Source organism: Sphaerodactylus townsendi, linkage group LG05, assembly GCF_021028975.2.
Source record: "Sphaerodactylus townsendi isolate TG3544 linkage group LG05, MPM_Stown_v2.3, whole genome shotgun sequence".
NCBI classification, from domain to species: Eukaryota; Metazoa; Chordata; class Lepidosauria; order Squamata; family Sphaerodactylidae; genus Sphaerodactylus; species Sphaerodactylus townsendi.
Genome location: NC_059429.1, coordinates 133177658 through 133186803, shown reverse-complemented (window position 1 = coordinate 133186803; position 9146 = coordinate 133177658).

Genomic DNA, 9146 nt, shown 5'->3' with positions numbered 1-9146 from the left:
TAAATAACATGGATCAAACAAAATAACTCTCATTTCTATGATCTGATAAAGATCCCAAAATCACTCGTTTAGTAGCGAAGTTTTTCACACTAAAGTTAAAAATGAAGCCTGGCTAAACAGAGACATTTCGTTGAAATTTGTTCTTTCTATCAGTGATTAAGTTTAACTCAAATGTTAATCCTAGTGTTTATACCTTACTTTTATCTGTGTCTTTTGTGGATATGAATTTGTATAGTGTGCCAATAAAAGTATTTCAAGTTCAAGTATTTCAAGGAGCAGCAGTGGCGTAGGAGGTTAAGAGCTCGTGTATCTAATCTGGAGGAACCGGGTTTGATTCCCCACTCTGCCGCCTGAGTTGTGGAGGCTTATCTGGGGAATTCAGATTAGCCTGTGCACTCCCACACACGCCAGCTGGGGGACCTTAGGCTAGTCACAGTTCTTCAGAGCTCTCTCAACCCCACCTACCTCACAGGGTGTTTGTTGTGAAGGGGGAAGGGCAAGGAGATTGTCAGCCCGTTTGAGTCTCCTGCAGGAGAGAAAGGGGGGATATAAATCCAAACTCTCTCTCTCTCTCTCTCTCTCTCTCTCTCTCTCTCTCTCTCTCTCATGGTTGTCATCCTCCAGGTAGGGACTGGAGATCTCCCACTATTACAACCAGGGGCATATCTGCCAGAGGGACATGGGGTATCACATATCTCCGGGAGCATGGCAAGTAATCACATGGGGGGGCTTTGGCAAGTAATCACATGGGGGGGCTTTGGACCTGGGCCGTGCTTGTCGCCTCCGGGCGGTACACATGGGCGCTGGGTGGGGGGATTCAGATTTTTCTCCCGGACCTCATTTTCCCTAGAAACAGCCCCAGCTCCCTAAGTCTCTCTTCATAGGGCATGGATTCCAGACCATTTTGGCTGGAATCCCCCACTACTTAGCACACGACCCCATTATTTTTACAAATGGAAAGAGGCAATGATGACTCAGTTCAGGTCTCAGACGCTCGCACAGATAGCATTTCACTTGCTTCCGGCGCTTTCTAAAATCAAAAAGGATATTTTAATTTATTTATTTTTTCGCTTGCCTGTCTGATTTCCCCTAACATATACTTATCAGGGAAATAAGATGATGAAATGGTTCCACTAACAGTAAACACAGCATTTTGTCAATTGCTTGCGGTAAACAAAGTAACTCTTTTCCTCGCTTATTCACTTGAGTGGTGGGGGGTTATCTCCCCCCCCCCGTCTGACCAAAAGCTAAGTAGATTACTCTTGTGATGTCCAGCCATCCCAGGGAGAAATACTTTTTCGTATTTATGGGCACCGATGTGGTCAGATCTTTGATCCGATGTGTTTCATGAACTCCAAGATGCGAAACACATGTCTCGACTGCAAGAAGATATGGGAAAAATCTAAGCCCATACTTAACCTGTCTCAGGCAGCTGGTATGAGTCTATAAATTATTTCTTGATCACGGAAATTCTATGCCTTGACCAGCTTTTTCATATTCTGCACACGGGGCCTCAGCTTTGGGCATATAAGGCGAGTAATTGGATTCATGCGCTTACTGATGGCTTGCTAAGATATAGTGCCAGGTATTCTGCGGCTGAAACCAGGGACTTCACTGTCTCTTGCGGGGGGGATTATCCTAGGGAAATTCCTAGAACTCTTTATGCTCTGGCCCAAGAACCCAGAAGGAATCGGCCGTACGAACAGGAGTTTTGTGGTTCCTTTCTGCTCAGCACAAACAAACAAGACATCCTGGGGATGTCTTTAAAAAAGCCGCCTCCTCATTTTTTTTTTTGTCCAAACAGCACGGGCAAGAAAGGTGTCAGTGGAAAAAGAGGTGTTTCTCCCCTGCTTGCCATTTCCTCCCGCCTGAGTTTAAATCTCTCGCGCCCGGCATCTTATGGAGTGGAGTGGTCCTGAGTGCCCGCAGCTCAGAGGTGGGATCCAGCAGGTTCTCACAGGTTCCCGAGAGTAGGTTACTAATTATTTGTGTGTGCCGAGAGGGGGTTACTAATCGGTGATTTTGCCCCGTGATTTTTGCCTCAGTTGCGCCCCTCCTCTCAGCAGTAGCACGCAGAACTTGAAGCAGTCTAGCAGGAGGTGCACCGGCGTGCGTGGCAGCCTGCGCCTGCGTGCATTCGTTTCCCGCCCAAGGACCGGCGCAGCGGCTGCGTCCTTGCCGCAGCCCCGCCCTGGAATGCCCCACCCAGGAATGCCCAGCCACGCCCCCATCGTGCCCCGCCCAGCCCCATTGGCGCTACGCCACAGTTTGAATCCCACCAGCATGGGAACCTGTTACTAAAATTTTTGGTTCCCACCACTGCCGCAGCTGTGCCGGCAGCTGGAGTGGTTCTCAGTGCCCGCAGCAATTTGTTGAAAGTTTCCCAGAGTCCTTTGCTCTGCAGGCTCCACGGCTGGGTATCTTGTAAGCCTGAAAAGTACATGACTGTATTCAGCTCGTCCTGCCGATTCTGGCAATATATAGTTTTCCCTCTTTTTTTATTTCCAATGAGCTGCCTTCGAAGATGCGCAGACCTGATATGAAAACAGGCATGGGTTCTGAAATACAGTCTGTGTGTCTTCGAAGACAGGTCATCGAAGAAACTGCTCATTCAGTTCCAAAGGAAGGGATCGGTGAAAACTCAAGATCCCCTGTATCCCCTTCTTCACACTATTTCTTCTTTCCTTCCCCTGTCCATCCCTGTAACCTCTTCCCTTTTCCTTATTACATATGTTTCCATTTATTGGTCCTGTCGGTGGCCCTCATGAGGGCAAAAAGGCAGGGTATACATTTTGAGAAATAATTAAATACTTTGAGGAACTAAATAAATAATAGAATCATAGAATCATGGAATCGTAGAGTTGGAAGAGACCACAAGGGCCATCAAGTCCAACCCCCTGCAATGCAGGAACACACAATCAAAGCACTCCCAACATATGCTGATCCAGCCTTTGTTTAAAAACCTCCAAAGAAGGAGACTCCACCACTCTCCAAGGCAGTGAATTCCACTGTCGAACAGCCCTGATGGTCAGGAAGTTCTTCCTAATGTTTAGGTGGAATCTCTTTTCCTTCACCTTGAACCCATTACTCCGTGTCCTAGTCTCTGAGGCAGCAGAAAACAAGCTTGCTCCCTCTTCGACATGACATCCCTTTAAATATTTAAACATGGTTATCATGTCACCCCTTAACCTTCTCTTCACCAAACTAAACATCCCCAGCTCCCTAAATCTCTCCTCGTAGGGTATGGACTCCAGACCCTTTATCATTTAGGTTGCCCTCCTCTGGACCCGTTCCAGCATGTCAATACCCTTCTTGAATTGCGGTGCCCAGAACTGTGCACAATATTCCAGGTGAGGTCTAACCAACGCAGAATAGAGAGGTACAATTACATCCCTTGATCTTGACACTACACTCCTATTGATACAACCCAGAATCGCATAACAATAAATCAATACTCTCCCTCCCTTTACCTATTTTCTGTCCTACCACTTAGCTTTCCCTCTTTCCCTCATATCTTTTACTTTTTCCAGTCTTGCCTCCCTTATTTAACTAACAGTTATCAGTCCCCAGCACTCCATTACCGAAAGGTCAGAGGGCATCATGTTGGCTAGACTATCGGGGGCAGCGTTGAAGCAGAGTCGTATCCAAAATTTAAAGGTGACTAGCCACACTCTCGTTTCAAGATGATGCTGACCAGATTCTAAACCCAAAACTGTGTAAGGGACGGAATGTGGGACCCCCAAAGATCCGATAAAGGAATATCGATTGCACCCTCTGAACAGAGGGCGTTTCCCCACTCACCGCGATCCCCCCTATGCCGCGCGCTGCTCTCAGCACGTGGCATCCCTGGCGTGCGCCCGGGCGCCCCCACAAACCCGTGCTCTGCGCGGGGTCATCAAAAGGCACCGTTCACAAGAGCGCCAGGGATGCCGAGTGCTGAGGGGGCACAACAGCGGCAGCGTTGGGGCGGCTGCGCTGTCACCGTCCCTGTCGTGGGGAGTGCCAGGGGACCCCGCGCTACTCTCCTCAAGTAGCATGGGGCTTAAGGTAAGTGGGGAAAGGCCCAGAGTTGTTCCAGGCATTAATCCAGAGTGGGACTCCATATAATCGTTGCTGGACAACCTTTGCTTTGCACACCACGGGAATAAAGGCATGCCCTTTAGAATAGAAATACTGGACAACTACTTTGACAACCCTTCGGCATTTCTGTGCGCTGCCCATTGGGCGTTAGAGTGAAAATAGATTCCCAAATATTTAAACATTTTCTCTTGTTCGATGGGAGTACCCAGCAGGGTCCACCTAAAGGGTCTCAGGGCACTGGATGGCATGGCACCCTAATTTTTGTTTTTTGGGGGGGTTCAAAATTAGGGCATTGTCTAAACAGTATTTGCAACATTTAGCAAGCAAATGATTGAGTCCAATTCTGGTTCTAGACAAAAGTTCTGCATCATCTGCGTAAAGCAGAATTGGCACAGGTAATTTACCAACAACTGGAGAATGTGAGTTGATATCCTTGAGAGTTGGAGCCAGGTTGTTCAAGAATAGATGAAACCGGGTTGGTGCTAAGACACAGGAAAGTTAGTCCAGCTTGGTCTTCCATGCCATAGTATCCCCTGTGACTATGTATGGGTGTAAAAACTGGACAATGAAGAAAGCTGACAGGAAGAAGGCTGATTCCTTTGAAATGTGGTGTGAAAAAAAGTGTTAGCAATATCACGGATGGCTAAAAGTACAAATAAGTGGGGTTCTAGATCAAATCAAGACTCAACTGTCCCTAGAAGCTAAAATGACTAAACTGAGACTATCGTGCCTTGTTCACATCATGAGAAGACAAGACTCATTGGAAATGACAATAATGCTAGGAAAAGCCAGCAGAAAAAAAGACAACCCCCTCATGAGATGGATTGACAATAAAGGAAACCATGGCCTTCCGTTTGCAAGACCTCAGCCAGGATCGGACATTTGGGAGGGCATTTATTCACAGGGTCGCCATAAGTCAAAACTGACTTGACAGCACGTAACCCACCCACAAACACACGCGTCTAGGTCACGCTCCTTTCAAGGCGCCCGTCTGTGGCTTTGTTTAAACAGAATCAATTCGTTCAAGATAAATGATCTTGGATCGGTTGACAGCCCTGGCTTCCAGGGTACTTTAGCCTTCTTGCGGATACACAAGTGTGTTTGTTAGTTTTAAATACGTCTAAATGAAGAAATTACGCCAGCGGCTTCATATAATTAATTCACGTTCAGTGTTCGTTGGCCGCCCTCGGGGATCTGGACATCCCGCGAGAGCTCCAGATAACCCCCGAAACCATATTCAGCCGAGTCGCCGACATGAAGCAAACCTTTTCCTTGTGGTGATGTTTAATTTGACACAGTTCCTTCACCTCCACCCCAGCAAAGCCAAAGATTTGCTGGTGGTGTTCAAATGAGACTTTGATTGAATGTCTCAATAACGTGGAAACATCTTGTTCCGTTTTTTTGTGCGGGGGGGGAGGCAACGAAGGACGAATCACGGGCCGGCCAGCTGTGCCCTCTTTTCCTCTGTGGCATTTTGCTAATAATTAAAATCTTCTGCCCCCACATCTGGAGTGCACTGACAAGACCTCAGCGGCATGTGCTACTCTTTATAGGGAAGCTCCCGCACTGTTTGAACCATCCGGGCCAGAGAAGCGCGGCTTCCTGGTCCCATCTGCTCGTCAATAGTTTCCGCGTTTGCACTGGGGAGACCTTAAGGTCGACGTGCCAATAAAACCCTCCCCTCTTTCCAGCGGGGATTCTATATTGTTGCTTTTAATATCCACTTTCTAACAGCAGGCAGACATTTTCGTGACACTGCGGAGCGCTCTGCGACCGAGCCCTGCGGTATTGGGCCAGAGACGAGCTTGTTAACATTTTGCAGACCGAAACGAGAACAAGCAGGCAGAACCTCTGACCCCCACGGCCAGGATCGCTAGCTCAGTCAATTCAATTCAATAAGCCTTTATTGGCATATACGATAGTATAAAAATATATCCACGATAGTATACCCGATAGTATAAAAATACAGTTCCAGTTAAAAAGCGAATAGTAAAAGACTTCGCGTTTGTCATACATTCAGTTTACAAACTTCTGACAAAAACTTTGCCACTATAAGGCAACAATGAAAATCCTGACAATTTAAAAGCGTAACTACTTTATCTGATTCAGTATAATCAATCATAGAGTCTATAGCTTGGGATAACTTTGTCTCTCCCTTTTAACATCTTGGGAGCTGTGCCATGTAGATCTACCGCCCACTCTCTGGGAGGGGTTTTTATTGATAGTTTTAATACTGGACGCCAAGTGGAACGCTGTAATTTTTATGTTTTAATGATGCTATATATTTATATTGATTATTTATTGTCATTATTGTTTATGTAACATTATTTTGTTGTTCACCGCCCAGAGCCCTCAGGGGATGGGGCAGTATAAAAATATGATAATAAATAAAATAAATAAATAAATAACAGGCTGGATCGGAGTTCAGGAGAATGTGTGGGATGGAATCCAGCTGTCCTATGCTACAGGGACAGAACCTCTTCTCGCTTGGAAGACCTTTAAGTCTTCCTCTGCGTAGCGGAGATGGCATGATGTTAAATCTAGCCAGCATAAAGGCTCTCCTGTGTATGGGGTTTGTGAGCGCTGTAATATAATAGGCTGGGTATCCCTGCGTGAAAGGAATTGACATATTTGTTGGTGAACAAGATTTATTTGCCAAGCTCTGCAGTTGTTGATAGTCCATTGCTAACAGCCTCTCGTGACTAGCTCTGTGCTTCAGTGAAGCATGCCGTCAAGTTGCGACTGACGGAGACCCTACGATGCCGAACCTTTTCGACACCGAGTGCCCAAATTGCAACCCAAAACCCACTTATTTATCTCAAAGTGCCAACATGGTAATTTAACCTGAATACTGAGGTTTTCGTGTAGAACACCATTAGAATATAGAATATTTAGGTGACTCTAATGGTGTTCTCAGGATTTCCCAATGTTTTTTAACGAAAAATATAAAGAGAGAGAACCATAAAGGTGGTTACGGTTCAAGGAGAACCGTGAGTCTATGGTGGCCATTCTCCCAGGTGCTTAGGATTGCCAGATCTTCTGGAATTCCAACTGACCACCAGACTACAGAGATAAGTAAGCGTTCTTTCTACTGAATCAGAGTCTCGGGTCTATCAAGGTCACCATTGCCTTCTTTGACTGCTGGATCCTCTAACTCAAGGGTACCAGGAAGAAACAGCTGCTTCGGAGGTTAAAATCTATGGCACAGGTGTCAAACTCGCGGCCCTCCAGATGTTATGGACTACAGTTCCCATCATCCCCTGCCAGCATGATGCTGGCAGGGGATGATGGGAACTGTAGTCCATAACATCTGGAGGGCCGCGAGTTTGACACCTGTGATCTACGGCATTGTTTGCTGCTGAGATGCCTCCCCTTCTCAATCCCTTCTCAAACCCTTCTCTCCCCACGCTTCACCCTCAGATCTCCAGGAATTTCTCAATCTGGAGTTGGCAACCCTATGAGCGTTGCAGAGAAGCACTGGGTGCTTCTATGGACAGTTAAAAAAAAAAGGCAACCAAAACGTACCAGGGCTCCAAGGCATCTTCCCTCCTAGGAAGGCCAAAGAGTTTAGGATTATTTATATCTCAGAACAGGGGTCTTCAAACTATGGTCCTCCAGATGTTCCTAGACTACAATTCCCATGAGTCCTACCACTTGGCCATGCTGGCAGGGGCTGATGGGAATTGTAGTCCATGAACATCTGGAGGGCCATAGTTTGAAGACCCCTGTCTTAGAATAAAGACAAGCTGGGGACAGGGACCATGTTCATAAATTGATAGGTGTAGAGACAAAGCAGAGAGAACTTCTTCTTCCTCTGTACTAGAATTTGGGGACAATCTACATTGTGGCCAGCTGTGAGGCATGGACAGTGACAGATTTGGGGTTTCCAAGGATGCCATTGCAACCGCTTCTGATTTGGGATCATCCCGTGGAAAAAACCTATAGATGTTGCTAATAACCAGCAATGAGAGAATGTCCAGAAAAGATGGCCAGGATTCCTATTCTATCAACAGATAACAGCATTGTGCCAGTTCTAGACAGTGGAAGTTGAAGGGACATTCTCATTTGGTGTGGCCAGGGACATAGAATCATAGAGTTGGAAGAGACCCCAAGGGCCATCCAGTCCAACCCCCTGCCATGCAGGAACACACAATCAAAGCACTCCCGACATATGATCATCCATGATTAAATATGTCAAGGAGCAGCAGTGGCATAGTGGCTAAGAGCAGGCGCACACTGATCTGGAGGAAACGGGTTTGATTCCCCGCTCTGCCGCTTGAGTTGTGGAGGCTAATCTGGGGAACAGTGGCATACCTGCCTAGGGACAGGGGGTACCCTATGTCCCTGGGCGCCCTCATTTGGTCTCGTGGGGGGCGCCAACATTTCATACATTCCTGCTGGGTGTCCTTAGGCTAGTCACAGCTTTCTGGAGCTCTCTCAGCCCCACCCACCTCACCGGGTGTTTGTTGTGGGGGGGGGGTGGTGGAGGGAAAGGAGATTGAGTCTTCTATAGGAGAGAAAGAGGGGCTATAAATCCAAACTCTTCTTCTTCTTCTTCTTCTTCTTCTTCTTCTTCTTCTTCTTCTTCTTCTTCTTCTTCTTCTTCTTCTTCTTCTTCTTCCAGTCTTCGTTTAATAAACTCCAAAGAAGGAGACTCCATCACTCTCCGAGGGAGTAAATTCCACTGTCAAACAGTCCTGATGGTCAGGAAGTTCTTCCTAATGTTTAGGTGGAATCTCTTTTCCTGCACCTTGAATCCATTACTCTGTGTCCAAGTCGCTGAGGCAACAGAAAACAAGCTTGCTCCCTCTTCGACATGATAGCTGTTCAAATATTTAAACATAGCTATCATGTCCCCCATTAAGATGTGGAAGAGTCATTGCATGCAGACAAGTTTAACGAAATCTCTTGCTTCTGTTTGCCTTAGAATTTATAAAAGGAGAAATAGCTCTGCATCACCGGCAAAAGAAACGTGATAATTACATCCACAGTTTGAAATTCCACTGAAATGTTTTGACCCGGCAAATCGGAAATTGTCTCACCGGGCTGCTGACGTCAAGGCACGC